We start from the raw sequence: 20991 nt of genomic DNA, 5'->3' as shown, positions 1-20991 counted from the left end.
AAGCCAATATGCTTGCTTGTTTTTTATTGGAGGGTCTGAAGGTTTTTTTTCCATGGGTCTGGAGTATTCTTCTAAATATTCTGCTCAGATTTTTCATCTCTCCTCATCCATCCCTGATTCCTCTTATCTCCTCCAGAAATGGTAAGGGTCAGGGAAGAGGGAACATAGCTAGAGTAAAATTCCCATTCCTTGATCCCAACACTTTTTCTCTTGGAAATAATACCTCAGCTGAAGACCCAAACCTTCAAAGAGAGCTTCCAAGGGTGCGTTTCATCAAGGCAGCCAGTGACTGGAAAGGGTGGAGGGAGGGTGTGGGTGTTCTTCTCCATACCATACCCTTTACATGCAAGATCAGTGCTCATCTGCCTGGGCTGGGTTAGGGGCAGTTGTGCCTGGAGTGCTGGGGCCAAGGTGACTTCTTGGAGGTCCCCTGGTTTCCACAGCAGTACCCAAGAACTGCTCAAACATATGTGACATAAAAGTCCATATGGTTTCAGTTTCCTTTACTACATTACTGTTCTTGCTTTGTTTGTGCACAGACCTGCCTTACTCAAAATTCCTGCTCTGCTAGGCCTCTTCTGCCACAGAACTAGGGGTGGGATGAGGTTAAAAAAACACTGGAATGGAAGAGAGCTCAACCAGCTCATTCTGTGTAATAAAATCCATTTCACTGTGGTCCTAATTTCATCAAGTAATACAAGTCAACATCGGACATTAATGAGAGAAGGTTTCCAATTAGATTCAGTCTGACACTGGTCCTGCTTCTCAGTCACCTTCAATTGTCAGCGATAAAAAAGGACAGTTCAATATGATACGGATCATTCACTCCGAATCTCCACAACTCATTTATGACAACAGAACTAACAGAGCATGGGGAACTGCAGAGTTGTTTTTCATTATCCTGGCACACTGGCTTCCAACTACAGCTGCAATGATCTTCAGTGCTTTTCCATACAGCACATAGTTAATGAACAGCCTAAGATGTAATGGCACCCAGAATTCTGACTGAAAATCTCAGTGATCCTTTTGTTTGGGGAAGAATGGGTGGGTCTTCAGGAGAAGAAAAGGAGAAAAGAGATTTAAAAAGAAAAAGTGTTTTGTTTTCATACGTGACGTGGATTCTGCTGGGAGATAGGATGGCATCCTAGTAGTATTCGGGGAGGAAGAAGAACTTAGAGAAACCGGCTCTGGAAGTCACAGAGAGCCTTGGAAGTGACCACATACCCAAATCATGTTGTTTAAAGTAATGGGATAATCTAGGTTTTAATGAAAGCTAGTGCCAGAATCAACATAATTCCAATATGGTAAGTAGGGCCTAACCACTAGGATTTCTGGGAAATAATGCTATTTAGAGACAGTTGTGCACCAGTATTCCATGTGGTCCAGTCAGTGTTCCTCCAGTGGGTAGGGATTTGGGTCCAGGAAACAGGTCCCCAAGATCTGGAAATACAAAGGCTAGTGCGGTTGAGCCTCAGCCAGCCAAGCAGCCTGGGATGCATTCATTTATTCACTTAACAGGTATTATTGAACAGTCACTCTGTGCTGGATATGGTGCTTCATAGGTACAGATGGTGAGCATTATGGACTCTGTCCCAGGGAAGGGAAGAGTAAACGGGCAGCCGGAGTCAAAACTCTAGGCGAGGCAGATGGAAGCCTTTGAAGCTTAGCACATTCAGGGACTTCAGTAGACTTAACTATTTTTTTCTCTCGACTTAGCAAGCATATTGTCATTCTCAGTTCTATTATTTTTATTACCACAATCATACCAGCCACATTTCAATATCAAAGTACATGGGTACTGGGAGGCAAGGTAGGGCACTAGCTGACCAGAGAATCAGGATCCGGAAGGGTGTAGGTGTTGAGAACAAGATAAGGTAGGCCCAGGCCAGGCAGGCATCTCAGATGGGCATGGCAAAGCTATGAGCTTGAAATCCGGGCTAACAATCTAGGCAGTGTATGTGAGATACCAGCCATGAGGAGATGATAATAGTGATACAACCTTTGCCTCAGCCAGGGTGCTTCTTAGATGCACTTTGCTGGTGCAAGAGCTAGTCCTCCTGGATTCTTCATGTGGGAGCAGGTGGGTAGGTGGAGTTGAGTGAGCTTCTCTCCTGAAGCTGCTAGGTTTAATTATCTTGTTTATTTAGGACGAAGTTTTATAATGTCAATTTGGATCTCCTCTTATTTGGTTGAGTTGGCAAGCTCACCTCTAGGGCCGTGCAGTGAAGATAGGAGTTATAAGCACTCAGAGAGTCCACTATTCTTACTCCACACATCTCCAAATCCTCAGCCTTCAGAATGAGTGAGAATCAAGGCAATGTTGTGTAGTTCCAGGATTACAAAATAAGAGATGGAAAAGACCTGCGAGGGCATGTGCGCCAGCCCTTATGGATCCATGGAACATAGCTTCCTGTGTCTTTGGCTCAGGTACTTTGGGTCCAATCAGATTTTAAATATCCCAGATGACAGACTCCACCTCTGATCTTGGAAGACAAATCTAGAGAATAATAAATTTCATTTTAAAGTATTTCCATATGTTCAACCTTTGTTTTTCTTTTCTTCATTGGGTTCCATTAATCTAATAGTGTTGGCTTTTTTCCCCTTGTTTTTAAAATATCTTTGCTTCCTCGATAACATTTGTACCCTTCAAATATTTATAGACTTCCTTGTCTTTCCTCAGTCATTAGCCAAGTCATGCATGTTTAGCACTTTTAATCTTCTGGACTCTTTTCATAAATCAATGCTCACATTGCTGGCGTCATTTTTGCCCCTCTGCCTATTTGATCTATATCTTTCTGATTCAGAGGTGTTCGAATCTGAATTCATTTATTCCATTGCAAGTGTCACTATTACTGTAAAGATCTTAGTGAAAATCCTTCTTTCCCATCTAACATCAAAGCCAGCCCTGGACTCGTCCTGCAAAATTTCATAACCGACCTGGACTTAATCATTCTTCCTTTCAAGACCATCTAGGAGGCAACAGAGTGTGGTGAAAAAAATCTATGCACTAAGCTTTGGATTCAAGTCCTTGCTTTGCAACTAATTAACTGTATTCTCCTAGAGAAAGTCACTTTTCGCGTCCAAGCCTCAGTTTCCTAACATATAAAAGAAAGGATTGGACTAGTTGCTTTTAAGGAGGAATCAAGTCCTAAAATTCTATAATGGTCCTGGATTCATGAATTAAATAACCTTGAAGAAATTACTTCCCCATCCTAACTTCTAGTTTTCTCTCCTAAAATGGGAGTTATAAGTCTTCTATTGTTTAGCTCATCAACTCATTTTAAGGATCAAATGAAACCAATACGTGAAAGTGCTTTTAAAATTATAAAGTGCTAATCAAACAGAAGGTTTTTATTATTGTTATCATCATCATTATTTTTATTAGTAGCAGTAGTATCACTATGACAATTACAAGTGTCACTACTGCTTCTACTACCTCAGACTCTGTGATAACGTGTTCTTGGCGCTTAGGCTGAAAGTCACTCTTTCTGTTAATAGTGGCTTTGCTCAGACCACTGATTCCTGGGATAACATTATATGATACTAAATTCTTCCAGACATAGAAAAGTTTTGTGGCTTTTTTAGTTATTGGTGATGGAAAAATATACCTTATTTTCCTAACCTGTGTGTCTTGATTTTATGACCAAGTTTATTTCACTTCATCTAATCACTGCTGTTTTAGATTATTGCTTCCTAGGAAAAATATCTTGCATTTCCCTCCTAAATTAGATCTCAATATATCTTTGCCAGAGAATCTGCATTATTTATTTGTCCTCAGTGGTGTTTCTACCACATCTTAAAAAATATCAGATGAAAATTTCATCAGTGTGCTGTTTATCACTAATGGAATTGATTAAAGAGTTAGAAAGAAAGAAATAAAAAGCACTCTGAAGGTTAAAAGACCCAGGAATACTAGTCTAAATGAGACAGCACTACGTAGTGCCTCTTAAAAAGCACTGCATTAAAGCTGAGAAGCAGCTTGCTAGAGTGACAGAATAAGTAGGATTAAAACTCAGGTCCTCTAACTCAAATCCCATAACCTTTCTCTGTTGATATGTCTTCTTCTTAATTATAGTTCCAATTTGCCTACTTCTGTGACATTGATCTATAATTGTCTTTGGTAGTGTTTAGACAGTTGACTATTCCAGGAATTTTTGCATCTGAAAACAAAGTTTCCCGGGGCCGGCAGTGTCTTAATCCAAAAGAAGCAATGATAGACTCTCCAGCATGACGATACTGTGGAGAGAAGCTCTCTTGGTAGAAGGTTTTCCCCAGTTCCACAAATAATGTTCACAAGACAATGTCTATTATATTTACGGGTACATAAGGCCGGCCTTGACAATGGTGCTTATTAAATGTGAGATTTCCCAGAGGTTATGGTGCCTGAAATTATTAATAACAATCGTGAGAAGAGTACTGCATCCCTTTATTGACATTTTTCCGCTCTATCCTCAAGTGTTGGATATATTTTATAGAGAAAAATTATCTTACCCCCTTTGATATACAAGTCTCCAGTGAGAACCCAGGTTTGAAAAATAAAATAGAAAGCATTATCCTACTAAAGGTTTAGAGCTTTGAAAAGTTTACTCAGTGTAAACCTCAAGTATTGGAATTGGAGTTGGAAATTCTGGTTTCTCCTCCTGTTTTCTACTCATTTACTCTGTTATCTTGGACAAACCATGTCACTACCCTGAACTTCAGTTCTTTGTGTATAAAAGAATAACAAAGCTTGCCTGGACTGCATCCCAGAAATATGATAAAAATTAAATGAAATTATCATAAAATAATCATTATTTCCACTTAGAAAGTTTTGAGCAAGTGAGTAACTTAGCATGCTGCCAGTTAAACAGGAAAAAAAACCAAAATAAAACATGTTTAATGCACTTTTGGACAATAAGAATAAGTGGATTTTTACTTCAAATGACCAGAACTCAGTACTGAGGAAAGCTGGTTCAATAACTCCTAGGAAAAGGAAGAACCCAAAAGTAGCCCTTGTCTGAGATCAGCAACTAGATTCAAGTCATTTGATACAGTTTCAGTCTATCAATGCTGAGTATATTCTAGGAAGTTTGACTCAGAGTGTGAGTGAAAACAGGTCTTTAAATAATGATTGGTAATGGAGGCACCCCAGCTAGGCAAAGTAGCAATTGTGAATAACTATTGCAGCTCATCAAATTTTGCTCACATAGTATATATACTGTCAGTATTCACGTATGCTATTAAAGTAATAAGTAAGTACATAATATCTTACATGTATTGATCACTTCATGTGCTCTGTTCCACGTGCTTTGCTACAATAAATTATTTAATCCACACAATAATCCTATAATCCATCCTCTTTTATAACCCCCTTGTTTCAGAAGAGAAAATGGAGGCACAGAGAAGTTAAGTAACACACTCAAGGTCATGCTATTAAGGGGTAGAGCTTGGATTTACATCCAAAGCAGACCAACCATAGAGTCATTAAACAGTGATGGATCTGGGTTTTGTTGGTCCTGAAGCTTATACAATTGGAGGACCCTCTTTAAGTAAAAATACCAAAATTACTGATACAAAATTGCTAAGGCCCCTCACAAGCCCTTGGAAACTTAAACTTTATTACATTCACAGTAAATTCTCCTTGCCTCTACCGTGTATACCATTTTGACTGAGTTGAAGTTTTGGAGAAATGACAGTATCGACATCATTTACATCATTTGATTTACCCACAAACTTTTACCCATGTAGATAGTTAATAAGTGATATTCCATGTAGTAATAGTTAATATCTAGTATTTCACATTATAATTCAGAAAACTACTAATATCCAATTAGTAGCAGCTACCAGAAGTTATTGCTTTTTCCTGGAAGGAAGTAAAAACTTTCAAAGTGTTTTGTTTTGCTTTGTTTTGTTTATATCACAAAAGGTTTAAGTGGGAAGAAATGGCTATAGAATGGCTAGTAAAGACCCCTCAATTTGGGGATAAAAGAGGGAAGCCTCAAGAGGAAGAGGCGTAGGGAGACTATTTAAGACCATGGGTCTTGGAATCTATCCATTTGGATCATAGACTTATAAAGCCAAATCTCACCCAGTACCCTCAGTTTTCTTATCTATAAAATGGTGATGATAAATGCCTACTTTAAAGGGGGAGGTAGTGATTGAATGAGATACTAAGTGAAGAATCCTTACTGTAAAGTCTAGCAGATGAAAGAGCAGAAATAGAAGCTAATAGTAGTTGCTCTGGTTGACATAAGACTTCTTCAAAGTCACGCAGATGTACTGGTAGAATTGAGGCTAGAATCAAAATCTCTTGATTCCTGATCAAAGGACCTTTTCCAACCCTCTAAATCATTTCATTCCCAAAATGAATGCAATGATGGAAATGACACAGTCATAATTTCAGGAAATCCAGGCATTTCTAGGAGACAGGGGTGGTAAATGGGAACAAAATGTCTACGCTTTGGGTTCCCCAAGTGAATAGCTACGCATTTTAAGAGTGGGTTTATATAACTTAATGAGGTGTTACCATTACCCAGCAAGGCTGTTGGTAGAAATTTAGTTCCCATATAGTACTAAAACTTCTTGGGAACTGGAACTTATTGGTCCCGGAGGGAGAAACTTGTTTCTCTGGGAAATTCTATATTCAGGGCCCTGGACCTCCCTCTGTTTTTCTTTCAGTCTCACTACTGAATCCACATGTCAGTAAATCTGAGTTAGAAAACTAACAGTAACACCTGGTTAGAAAAGTTACAAGTAATTTCTTATACAGTTTTGCTGGACTGGCCTTGCAAATTTTGGGTAAATCCCCACCATGCATTTGACATTAAGCTGGGGATTTGGGCATCATCTGTGTTAGTTGGCATTTCTAAAAGGACAGAAATACATAATCTCTTGGTCATTTTTCTCAGTGACCCAAACAGGTTACAGTTAATGGTGGAACTTTGATAATTAACCTCTTTGAGCCTAATATTCTTCATCTTTAATTGGAGAAATGGTTGTTACTTCATAGGGGTTTGTTCTCATTTAACTAGATAGAGTGGTATCTGACACATGAGAGGTTTCAATAAATGTTAATCCTTATTTTTATTAGTTTGTCCTCTTGCACAGCATTTGACATAAATAGATGTTTTTCAAAATATCAATTTTTTATAATATAAAGTTTATATTTTTCAATATATAAACTTAAGTTTGAGGAATGTTTGAACAAAGTGAAACAGATTTCTTACTATAGGATTTCTCAGAATCTTTGTGCTAGTATACATTTTGAAACATCAAGAGGGAAGGAAGTACAGCGTGTTGGGTTTCCCAAACTCAATTTCTAGGAGCAGTTTGCACATGAATATGCCAGTGTTTTGTAGAACACAGTTTGGGAAATGCAGTCCCTTATCCAGAATAATCTTTAGGGAGAAAGGATGGTCTCTGAACTCTCACATGAAAGCTGTGACTCTTTATGGAGATCTCGGAAGTTAAGCAGCAGCTGTTGCAGGAGAAGTGGCTTATTTAGAAATGATGCATGAGTCAGGAGGTTGTATGGTCACAGTAAGCTTCATTTTTGGAGAAATGGGATTCATTTCATAGAAGTGTATCTCTTTTTTCCCATTTCCTCAGTAAAGAATCCTGTGTCAGGAAAGCTTTATTGAACACCAAAATTGGCACTTCCTTTTCTAGTGTCCAACGTTGTTATGAGGAAGAGGCTGCCTAGCCAGGGCTGTATCTCCCAGCTGCTTGTCTCCATGTGTGGACATGTGACCAGTTTTACCAATGGAATGAGAGCAGAAAGGATGTGTGCCATTCTGGACCAAGGCTTCTAAGCAGTGGTTGTGCCTCCTTCAGGTTTTCTTTCCCTTTCCACTGGATGGATGAAGAAGATGCTATAGCCCCTGTAGCACAAAAGGGAAGCCAGGGTCTCTGGACCATCGCCTGGAGGAAAGCTGTGTGCTGAGCAGCAAACCTGATTGGGCTATTACACAATGAGAAATAAAATCCTACTGTGTGTGATAAGACACTGATGTTTTGAAATAGTTTTGTTACAGCAGCTGATATTCCCTAACACAACCTCCTCCTTTTCTTTTTTCCAGAAGTATTTTCTTCCTTAAAAGAGTTCTGTTAAACACTAGCTGAGAGTTCAGTCCTGTGTGAGACAAGGGGTTATGGGAAGGGGGAAATAGAGGTGTTCAAGACATAATACTTTTTCTTGGAGAAACCTACGGTCTGGTCAGAGAGACAATGATCCAGGACACATACACATACAAGTTAGGACTCCCTGAGCTCCTGCAGCTTGTTACAGTCTTTGAGGTTTTCCTGCTCTGCAGAGCAGCTTTCTAGGAGACATGGCTACTTTGATTGACTGTGCTTGGGACAGGATGGATGTGGAACAAGTAATGTGCAGGCCGGGGTTTGTAATTCCCTCCAGACTTAGCCTATTAGCCTGCCACCTGCTGCTGAAAGGTCTCCAGATAACTGGTGGCTGCAGTGATGGCTTTTAGTTCCAGTTGAGTAATTCTTTTTTTAAAAAATGAATGAAGGAATTTTCCCACCTTTATTGATGTATGATTGACACATAAAATTGTAAGGTATTTAAAATGTACATTGTGGTGATTTGATATATGTATACACTGTGAAAGGAGTCTCTCCATCAAGTTAATGAACACATCCATCACCTGACATATTTACATTTTTTTTTTTTGGAGAGAACATTTAAGTTCTACTCTCTTTGTAAATTTCAGTTATGCAATACAGTGTTATCAACTATATTTATCATGTTAACACATTAAGTCCCTAGCTGAGTAATTCATAATTGTGGGTAAGACATTTCTTCTCAGAGTTTCAACTAGTACTTTGTTTTCTACTTGTTGGGTTCACATACTTATTCATTCAGCAAATCTTTGAGTATGTACACTATGCTAGGTGCCTAGAATGAGCAAACTTCCAACTTTTCTCTCCTGGAGCTCACAGATTAAGATATACCCACAACCCCCAGCAAATGTAACAAAGGCTGTGATAAAGACAGAAGAACTCTGCTCTGGTGGGGTCAGAGGAAGGAGTGATGAACTCAGCCAGAGGGAGCTGGGGCGGAAGCCCACAGGAGGTGTTACTGAGGAGAGTTCTAAAGGAGTAGGAATTTTCAGGAAAACAGGGGAGAAGTGACTAGAAGTTCCGATATGCAACACTGGGAAAGACAAGGGACTGAGAAAAGGTCGAATGTTGGAGAAAGCAAGAAGCTTAGTGTGGATGGTATTGAAAATATCCCCTGAACCTGTAACAGTACCCGTCACAGAGATGGTGCTCAATAAATATTTGTGTACTATATAAATGGCATACTAAGGAGGTTGATATTTATCCTATAAAGGACTAGATGCCATCAAAAATTTTAAAGTCGATGATTCAGATATATTAGAAAAAGAAAAGCAGAAGATGAATTTCTAAGAAGCATATCACTTGATTATGGGAGAGTCCCTTGGAATGCTAAGGCTACAATATAGATTTTCATTATGGGCAATAGAGATGAGGGGGTTATAATGCTGTGACTTTGAAATCTTAACTATGACATCATTTGCTACTACCTTGCAATATCAGGAAAAAGAACAGGCCCTAAGGCAAGCACTGAAAAGCACAGAAAATAAGACTTGGTTGATGAGTTACTTAGTGAGAACATATGTGAATGGAAAATGGGATGTTGAAAAAAACATTCCTATATAAACTGAAGGTTATTTATCCTATAGTACAGTCGATCCCTATTATGTTAGTATAAATAAAGCCTTCAGAGAATCAGAGATACTATGAAATTTTGTTTGCATTCTCATCCACAGATGATGCTAAAAAAGTAATGCAATGAAATCATTTGGAGGTTGCAGACAAGGATGGAAAACTTATTTGAATTCAAAACAAAAGCATCATTTTGAATTGGAAAGCAACTATGTATGCATATAGGTTAATGCATTTTCGAAGCAAGGAACTGGAAATGCCAAAGTATCACTACATCTTCAGAGCTATGTTGAACCCAAAGAAGATGATTGTTATTTCCAAATGGCACTACTGCCCACAATGACGTTGGCAGGAAGTATAAGGTCCCACCGGAAGCAGTGAGCTTCACCTTCCACCAGGTTTAGTACAATAGGGTCATGAAAAATATCTTGTATCTATTTTAACTAGCAGGAAAGTAGTCCAGTTTGACGATGTTTAAAAATTCACATCACAGTTTAGCTAAGAAATAGTCTCTCATCATCTCCGTTTTCTTTCTTTTATGGGGTGTTTTGGCAGAACCCCTTCTGTCCATAAACAAGCAGGGCTAGAGGGGAGACGATTTGAGGACCATTACCTGTGTTCTTCCCCTGGAAAAAAGGTATGGAAAGAGCCCAGATCTGCTCATTCATAGTTCACTTTCCAGCTTACTACAGTCCCATCCAAGGTTTACTTTTCTAATGCCCTCTGAATTTGTAAGGGAGTCTTTCAAGGGGATATTCTGACATAATTCACATTTCAAAGGCCCAGGAGAGTCCAGGGGAAGTAAATTTTCACTGATAAGGGCTACCACTACATTCCCAAGCTTGCTTCTATCAGAAGGCTAAGAGAATATCTTTTAGGGTGTTGGTTCCTGTGACCTGATGTGCTGGATATACTATGCTTGCTCTTACAGATATACTTTCTGCCTTGCTTTGTGTTCTTGAAGGTTGACAAACATGGATAACATCAGTGGGCTCCCTTGCCCTGCACTTTGCCAGATTCCTTCAAATCCCATCTCCTGTCAGAGCCTCTCTACATGGCTCTGTGTCTCCTGGTCTGGGTAAATGCTTACCGCTCTCATCCCATCAGTCCTGGGGAGGTGATAATGCCCCACTGTTACTACATTCTCCTTGTGGTTTCCAGGTACCCTTCTCTCATCTCTATGAATAGTCTTTTTGTTAATCTCTTCTTAAATTTTGCCAATTCAAGTATTGCATCTAGTTTCTACTCTAGTTAATGTCAGTTTCACTCACAATTGACTCAGCAGGTGCTGCCTCAGGTAGTTGTTACTGTGTCAATGCACCAATTTCCCAACACTTTATAATTTGCCAGGAAGAAGAAATTAGCTTATGTACATTTAATCCCACATAGCAACCTAACATGGAGCCTGGTGTACTGTAGGTGCTCACTAAATATTGGTTCAGTGAATGACTAGCATGTTAATTGACAATTTTGAGTCTCAAATTTTCAGAGTAGTCATGAGTAGAACAGGTAAATGAATGGATAAACTGTGGTGTATATATATATATATATATATATATATATATATATATAACGGAATATTATTCAGCCATAAAAAATGATTAAATCTTGCCATTTGTGACAACAGGGATGGACCTCGAGGGCATTATGCTAAGTGAAATAAGTCAGACAGAGAAAGACAAATATCATGTGATCTCTCTTTTATGTGGCATCTAACAAAAACAAAAAAATAAGCTCATAGATGCAGAGAACAGATTGGCTGTTACCAGAGATGAAGGGTTGGGGTGGGAAAAATGGATGGAGGAACTGGTTTGGGTTTTATTTTTTATTTTGAATAAATTGAATAGCAATGAAAAAGAGTGGAATACCTCCAAAGATACTAGAACATTTTTCAGGTGATTTAAAAATTCTCCAAACTTCAAAATTACTTAGAGCAAGAGAATATACGTTGCAAATAATTTTTTCAAGTCATGTGTTAAGTACTGTATATTAAAGAGTTGGGGGCTTTCCTGGTGGCGCAGTGGTTGAGAGTCCGCCTGCCGATGCAGGGGACACGGGTTTGTGCCCTGGTCCGGGAAGATCCCACATGCCGTGGAGTGGCTGGGCCCGTGAGCCATGGCCACTGAGCCTGCGCGTCCGGAGCCTGTGCTCTGCAACGGGAGAGGCCACAACAATGAAAGGCCTGCATACCGCAAAAAAAAAAAAAAAAAAAAAAAAAAAAAGAGTTGGGATGAGTTAGCAATTATTTTTAACTGAGCTACTCTTGCATGATCTTATCAAAAGAAATTTTCTTATCTCTGGGTTTCAGGGCAGATCATTATAAGGAGAATGCTTTTTCAAGAGTCAGGATAATAGTAGTTACTGTTTTTTGAGTTCCTCTTACTTTTTAGGCACTGTACAAGCATTATCTAACTTAATTTAATAATAATATATCTTGTTATAATTAGCCCCACTTATAAAATAAGAACTAAGGTTTAGGGAAAGTAGGTAAATTACCAAACACACGTGGAGGAAGATCTAGTTTATGTCAAGGAATTACACTTGAGTTGCAGTGTGGGTCGGGGGAAGGCAAGATTCTAACACTTGGTCAGGAGGAAGGGGAATAGCCTCTTCTGGATAGGGAGGTGGTAGAGGGTAAAGGAGAGGAGTAGAGATTTCTGAGAGTGGTAGAGACTTGTTCCCCACTTGCATGCAGTTCCTAAAGCAGTTCTGGCTGTGAGAATCCTGTGGAGGCTGATACTGGTTTCTACTGCAACAATAATCCTGCATTAACAGAGTAGTGCAAAACATGGTGGCTTCACTGAAAGCTTGTACCCTTTGACCAGCATCTACCCATTTCCTCCACCTCCTCCTATAGTTAATAATACTGTAATGATACTGTAGTGTATACTTGAAATTTGCTTATAGGGTAGATCTTAAGTGTCTTCACACACATACACAAATGGTAAAGCAAATAAAGCAAACAGTGGCTTAAAACAGCAATCATTTAGAACTGCTCATACACCAGCAATTTTACTGGGTTTTGACTGATCTAGTCTGGGCTTAGCTGGGGACTCCACTGACTGCAGGTGTCCAGGTTGGCTGGGGAGGCTCAGCTTCAGTTGGCTGGTGCAGCTCTGCCCTACATGGCTCTTCACACGCTTAGGACCTGCGTTCAAACTGGGGGATGTTCTCCTCATAGCAATGCTGGCGGCACAGGGAGACAAGTGGAAACATACAAGTCTTCTTACGGTGTAGGCTTGGAACTGACACACTGTCATTCCCACCTCATTCTATTGGCCAAAGCAATTTACATGTCTCAACCCAATGTCAGGGGTTGGAGAGATACACCCCTTTAGCGGTAGAAACTGGAAAGTCAAGTGTCACATGACATGGCTCCTGGGAGGAGTGAAGAATTGGGGGAAACAATGCAATCCACCACAGCTGAACAGTGATTTTCAGTTCCCTGACTTCAAATGATGTTGACTAGATTTTGATTGGTTTGTATATCCTTTGTCCTGTTTTCTGTGGCATTAATTTTCCATGGCCTTGAGAGCAACAGGGAGGGTCTGTGTGGTCAAGTCTGCATTGTGGAAATGGCACACTGGAAGGGGCACATCTGAGTCAACCCAGCCAGGCCATCACCAGCCTTCATGTGTGCACCACTTGCAAATTAGCAAGAAACATCCTCTGTTTTCCAACATTAGGTATTCTTATCATTTTGGAGGAAGACAGTCATGAAACTACATATTTTTTTGCTTGTATATCATATAACAGTGAGGTGTAAAATTATGTTATACCAAATCATGGAATTATTTTGAGTCATTTTGGAATTTAAATATTCACATGAACTCTTCTAAGAGCTGGTCCACCTCAGATATGGGGCATGGAGGAAAGCATTTTGAGAGGAAATCATATGCGAATAAACTTGAAACTGGAAATAAACTGGTTTAATATCACCTCTATAGGATCTCTTGTACAAAGAAAGAGAAGTGTTCCATGTTGGTTTACCCCCATGAGGTTCCTCTGGTCTCCATCCCCATCATTCCCATTCATGGCAAGTTCACATGGGAGCTTGCGCTCATTAACAAAATGTCCCCACTGGGTCTCTCCTCCCAGTGTAACCTGCTCCCTGCCCATGAGGATGGCAGATGTCATCAAAGATGGAGAGCCTAGATCTTCAGCCTTCCTTAGGCAGCAGCAACTGACCTTTCCTACTTAACATCTTCTTACCTGAAGTTTACTGTTTTCATGCCCTCTTATATATGGTTTGCATATTAATGTTTGTATACGTAGTTATATACATATATAATCTGAACTAATGGCATGTTTTCAAGAATTAACTACAAATTTTGTTTGACCTGTGATTGTCTATCCTGTTTACTGCCTCCCTCCCCATTTTTTTGAGATTTAAATATATTTCAGGTATAGTAATGCTGATTTGCAAAACAGCATGGGAATTTCTGGCATGTTTTGATGAGAACAATTGAACAAAATATTTGGAATTTTGACTTTATTTAAAAACCCAGGAAGAAGCTTGCCATGCCTTTTGTACAACAATGCTCGGCATTATTTTCTAATCAGTGGAGAGGCTGTGCACATTCCCTTGCCCATCCCAAGCCAATCACTTATGGCATTTTTCCAGCAGTGATAAAATAGAGCCAGGGCATAAAATGTCATAAGGAATGCTGGAAAAGAATGAGAAGTAACCCTTAAATATTGCGTATTACCTATTCTTAGCAGCACTGAGTGATGTTGACCTTTGATAGGGATGTGTGTGTGTGTGTGTGCTCATTACTCCAAATGGACTATAAGTTCAACTTGCAAAGACTGGTAACAAAATTATAACTGTCCAATAGAAATGACCTGAAATTCATGCAGCTAGATCAAAAGCCTCCCCCAGCTCCAAATGAGCAGTAACTGGAATGAATTACATTATGGAGCCTTCCCAACTGCAGCTTAAATCATTTAAGGCTTGTTTAGTATGGCACCTGCTGCTCACTTATTTTTAGGAGAGAAAAATGTACATTCTTGAGCATAAGGGACTGAAGGATTTTTATACCCAAGGAAAAGCCTAAATGTGCCAAAATTTTGGAAGTGGAATTTTTAGAAGGGTAGCTTAATTTGTTGCTCTTGCATGAGGTATAAGGGGGCTGAGATCACAGTGGAAAAACTAGCAGCATCATGACCCCTCTCATGTCCTTCCTGTAGGAACCTTAGTGGGAGGCCATTGTAAAGGCTGCTTCCAGCTATTTTTTTTTTTTTCTTGATCACATGAGCTGCAGACTTCATTACAGCAGGCAAAAGGATGAGCTTAAGGAAAGAAGGAATGAACTGGAATTCCAAATATTTGCTTAATTTTCAAGGGAGCTTCAATCCTCATGATGCTTCAGGGTGAACTTTACATTTCAGAAATGAGAAACCCTGACCTAATTACTTTCTAAGCTCGGTGGAACTGTCATACCTTACGTAACACTCTGATGCCTTTACAAAAATAAGTGTTAGAGGAGAGAGCAGTTGCTGTATCTACATGTGAAAAGGGAATGAGGGCACACATCTGTACGATTCATGCCAGCTGTGAGAGAGCTTTGGTACATATCAATACCTGTGATGTAAGATCACCAATAACCACATATGACTAATTAAGTTAAAATTAAATATAATTGTAAAGTATAACTACAATTAAATATAAAAACCTAAATGTAAGACTGGAAACAGTAAAACTCCTAGGAGAAAATATAGGCAGAACACTTTGACATAAATTGTAGCAATATTTTTTTTGGATCTGTCTCCTGAGGCAAAGGAAACAAAAGTAAAAATAGACAAATGGGACGTAGTTAAGCTTAAAAGCTTTTGCACAGCAAAGGAAACCATTGATAAAACAAAAAGACAGCCTACTGAATGGGAGAAAAATACTTAAAAAATAATATGACTGATAAGGCATTAATATCTGAAAAACATAAATAGCTTATATAACTCAATATCAAAGAAACCAACCTGATTAAAAAACGGTCAGAAGATCTGAATAGACATTTTTCCAAAAAAGATATACCAATGGGCAATAGGCATATGAAAAGACCTCAACATTGCTAATCATCAGAGAAATGCAGATCAAAACCACAATGAGACATCACCTCATACCTGTCAGAATGGCTGTCATCAAAAAGTCTACAAATAACAAATGTTGGTGAAGATATGGAGAAAAGGGAACCCTAGTATGCTGTTGGTGGGAACGCAAGTTGGTGCAGCCACTGTGGAAAACTGCATAGAGGTTCCTCAAAAAACTAAAAATAAAACTACCATATGATCCAGTAGTCCCACTCCTGGGAATGTATTAGAAGAAAATCAAAACACTAATTCATAAAGATGTATGCATCCCAATTTTCATAGCAGCATTATTTACAACTGCCATTATATATATAAAATGGATTATTACTCAGCCGTAAAAAATGAAATGCTGCCATTTGAAATAACATGGATGGACCTGGAGTGTATTATGCTTAGTGAAATAAGTCAGACAGAGAAAGGCAAACACTGTATGTTATCACTTATATGTGGAATCTAAAAAATGAAACAATACTTTAATAAAATTTAAAAAAATGAAACAAATGAATATAACAAAATAGAAACAAAGTCTCAGATATAGAGAACAACTTAGTAGTTACCAGTGGGGAGATGGAAGTGGGGAGGAGCAAGATAGGGGTAGGGGATTAAGAGGTACAAAGTGCTATGTATAAAATAAATAAGCTGCAAGGATATATTGTATAGCACAGGGAATATAGCCAATATTTTACAATAAATGGAATATGATCTATAAAAATATTGCATCATTGTGTTATATACCTAAAACTAATATAATATTGTAAATCAACTATACTTCAATTAAAAGAAGAAAATAAATATAATTAAACATTCAATACCTCAGTCACAGTAACCACCTTTCACAGGAATATGAGACCACTGTACTGGGCATTGCAGATATAGAATGTTTTTATCATTACGGAAAGTTCTTTAGCATAGGAAGGCTTAAAAAAAAAAAAAGTTCTTTAGGATAGCAGTAATAGACCTTTCCCCTACGAAAAAAGACTTACTCTTAGAAAAAGTTTTGGGCAAAGTATTTAAAAATTCCCAAATTAAAAAAATTAATTGAAAACCCATATGTTTGCATGATCTAATTTCTTCTAATTTGTTTGATGTATACTGAAGTTTTGTTTGAATTTTTTGGTGCTTTCCTCCTACATATCAAATAAGTTTCCTGTGGTTCCGCATCACTGACTTTTTCCCCCAAGTCTTCTGCACTATCTACCCAATGCGCTGAGTTTATTCCTACTTCCTTGCTCACACTGATGGTACCTTCTTTAAAGGTACCTTTCCTTTAAAAAGCCTTTCCTTCTCTTTTCTGCTTACCTCAAACCCATCCTCCCTGGAAGGCCTCATTTATATTCCACCTCCCTGTGAATATTTTTCAGACCACTACAGCTCACCTAATTACTTTCTGTTCTGATAATTTGCTGATTTTTTTTTCTTTTGTATTACCCTTTCTTTCATGTGCTGGCTTTCTTTTCTTAATTAGAATGTAATGTCTTTGAGAACTGGGACTCTGTCTTATATCCTGCTCATCAGATATGACCTTTGCCAACATCCTGAGCTCCATCAAATTCAGGAAGTTTGACAGACCTTTAATCTACAGTCATATTCCAGTTTTGTCAGTTGTGCCAATAATGTAGGGTTTTTAGTAGCAATTTTGTTTTTCTCTTATAAGAGCCAGTTCAGGATCGTGTTTTACATTTAGTTATCATGGCTTTTTGGTCTTCTTTACGCTGGGACAGTTCCTCAGTCTTTCTTTGTCTTTCATGCCATTGATGTTTTTGATAAAAATACAGGCTGTTTATTTATTTATTTAATTTTAAAAAATTTTATTTATTTATTTTTGGCTGCATTGGGTCTTCGTTGCTGTGCCAGGCTTTTCTCTAGTTGCGGAGAGTGGGGGCTACTCCTTGCTGTGATGCGTGGTCTTCTTGTGGTGGCTTCTCGTTGTGGAGCATGGGCTTTAGGCACGTGGGCTTCAGTAGTTGTGGCTCGTGGGCTGTAGAGCACAGGCTCAGTAGTTGTTGCACACGGGCTTAGTTGCTCTACGGCATGTGGAATCTTCCTGGACCAGGGCTCGAACCATTGTCCCCTGCATTGGCAGGCAGATTCTTAACCACTGTGCAACCAGGGAAGTCCCAGGCTGTTTATTTAATATGTCCCTGAATTTGGTTTCTCTGATGTTTCCTCAAGATTGAAACCATGTTTTGCATTTTTGGAAGAACTACTATATGAATGACATTATATTATCTTCAGGTATTACATCTGAAGTGACATCATGTCTTTGTAAGTAGCCCCTTATAGGTGTTGTTAATTTTGATCACTTGGTTAAGGTATTGCCTAACTTTTCCACTGTACAGTTACTGTTTTTTTCCTTTTGTGTTTCAACTGTAATCGTGGAAGAGCTACTTTGAGATGTAATACCCTTTTCCCCATCAAACTTTCCCCTTCCCCAAATTTAGCATCTATTTATCATTCTTACCTGCATCAGTTTTTTACAATGATGATTGCAAAATGATGATTTTCTAAATTTATTCCCCTTTTCTCTATTTTTATGTCAGTATTCTATTCTAAGAGTTTTCCCTTTTATTATTCTCTGTGTTTGTTTATAGTATGAATTGATGGATTCTATTTTATTTAATATGTTGTAACTTATTACTGTCCTTTATTTCAGTGATCAAATTTCCTGGATTTGGTCAGTTGGCATTACTTCAAGCTGATCTCCGTGTCTTTGTGACATATCCCCACTTCTTTTTTCAGTTCTTCTTTACTTCACTTTCTGATTCAACAATATGGTTCAGACTTATCTAGTACTCTCTTGCCCCAGTCCTGGAATCAGCCATTTCTCCAAGGAGTTATGGCTTCTTTTAGTGGAGAATGGTATTTAGAAACCAAGATCTGGGCACAAATCTGCAATTTGGACAGGGCTTTGTGGGGAAAGTTTATTTCTACTCAGTGTCCCATCACCTGCAATTGCTCAATTGAGATATGCCCTGTCTTTAAATCAGAAATGTCTTTCCATTGTTCAAATCTACTTTTTGTCTTTCAGTGTTTTTTCTTTTTAAACAGTTCTCTTCATATAGGTTTTGAACATTTCTTATTAACTTTAAAGTATATTATCTTTTATTTTTGCTATCATAAATAGAATCTTCTTTTCTATTATATCTTCTATTAGATTACATGGGCGTGTGAAGGCTATTGATTTTTGCATGTTGATTTTAAAGCCTACCCGCTTGTTAAATATTTTTAATTGTTTGAACTAGTTTTATCATTATTCTCTAGGGTTTTTCAGGTATACCATCATGTCATCTGCAGGTAGAGATAGTTTTACTTCCTTTCCAACTCATATACCTTGAACTATTTTCTATTCTCTAGTTGTGTTGGCTAATATCTCAAAGATATCGTTAAAGGTAGTAGAGACAGTGGTCATCCTTGCCTTTTTCTTCACCCTTGTCAGAACACCTCTAAAGTTTCTCCGTTAGATGAGATGCTAGCTTTAGGATGGAAGTATCCATATTCCATTACCATGTTAAGGTAATGGACCATTCTTATAGTCTCAAGTATTTTTATTAGGAATGGGTGTTCAATTTTGTTAAATGCTTTTTCAGCATCTTTATAAGATTTTTCCTCTTAAGCCTGTTAATCTGGTGAACTATTTTAATGGATTTAATGCACAATATTTGCATGCCTGGTGTAAACTCTTAGTCATGGTGTATTGTTTTCATAATGTGCTGTTGGGGTTTGCTTGCAAATATTTTTTAAAAGAATTTTTGCATCAGTAGCTGTTAGATATATTAGTCTATCATTTTCTCTTTCTTGGAGTGTTTTTTTTTTAAATCAGGTTTAGTTATAAATATCACACATACTTTATAAAAGGGATTTGGAAGTTCTCTTTCATTTTCTGTTCTCTTAAACGATTTATGTAGCATTAGGACTAACTGGTGGCTCTGAAGGTTTAGCAGAGATCTTGTGAAACCACCTGCGCTTGTGCTTTTTGGTTAGATGGCTCCTTTATGACTTTTGCCATTTATTCTACAGAAGATGATCATTTAAACGTTCTAATTCTACTGAAGTAAACTTTGGTAAATTAAATATTAATAGAAAATTATTCATTTTATCTAGTTTCCTAAATATTTTTGGCATATGGGGTGAAAATTGATCTCATAACTTAAAACATTTTCTCTGTACTAATATTTATCTGTTGTTTCTCATTTTGCATCTTTGTATATTCTCCCATTTTTAATAAATTAGCTAGTAGTTTGTCTATTTTGTTGATTTATTTTAAAGAACAAGGATTTTTATGTATTAATTTATTCTTTGTTTTCTGCCTCATTAACTCTGACTTTTTATCTTTATCATTTCTTTTCCTTGTGCTTTTAGTTTTCTTTGTTGTCCTTTTCTTGCCTTTTGAATGAGAAATTTAATTTCTTTTTATTCTAAAATTTTATTGATATGTTTTCAAAGCTGTGAATTTTACTCTAATCATTACTTCAAACACATGTCATCGAATCTGATATGCAGTGTTTTTTTTAATTTCCCCTTTCAGTGTTCAGTGTATTTTTATTTCCCCTTTCACTGAAAAATTTTTTGATTGAAGACTCTTATTTTTCAGATGGAAGGGTGTCTGGGGGTTTTGATGTTATTCTAAGTTTTTAGTTTTATTGCGTTGTGCTCTAAGAGTAGTTTTGTAGTATTTCTACTTTATGAAATTTACCAGCGTTGTCTTAGTGAACTAATACATGATCAACTATTGTGAATGTGCCCTGTATACTTGAGAACTTATACTCTCTATTATCAGGATGAGTTGTCAGGTATATATTCATAAGATCTACACTATCCACAATGTTGGTTATGTTTTTAGGTCTTCTAAAACATTACATAAATATTGTTAACTTAAAATGTTCTTGTACTTAAAATGATGTTAAAGTCTCCTATCATTACTGTGCTTTTGTCTACTTCTTTTGCATCTCCTATAGTTTTGGCTTGAATTCTATTTTCTCTGATATTAGGATTGCAACCTGCCCTCTTTTTGTTTCCATTAGTCTTGTGTCTTTTTTCCTATCCATTTATTTAAGCCTTTTTGAGTCACATTATTTTAGGTGTCACCTGTATGATGCAGAGTTGAGCTTCGTTTTGACCCATTTTTAAAATCATTTTCTTTTAATTGCCAAGTTAAGCGTAATTACATTTATTGATACGACTGATATGTTTGGTCTCAACACTGTCATATTATTTTCTGTA

Source organism: Phocoena phocoena, chromosome 6 (genome assembly GCF_963924675.1).
Source record: "Phocoena phocoena chromosome 6, mPhoPho1.1, whole genome shotgun sequence".
In the NCBI taxonomy this organism is placed as follows: domain Eukaryota; kingdom Metazoa; phylum Chordata; class Mammalia; order Artiodactyla; family Phocoenidae; genus Phocoena; species Phocoena phocoena.
This window is presented reverse-complemented; position numbering follows the sequence as displayed.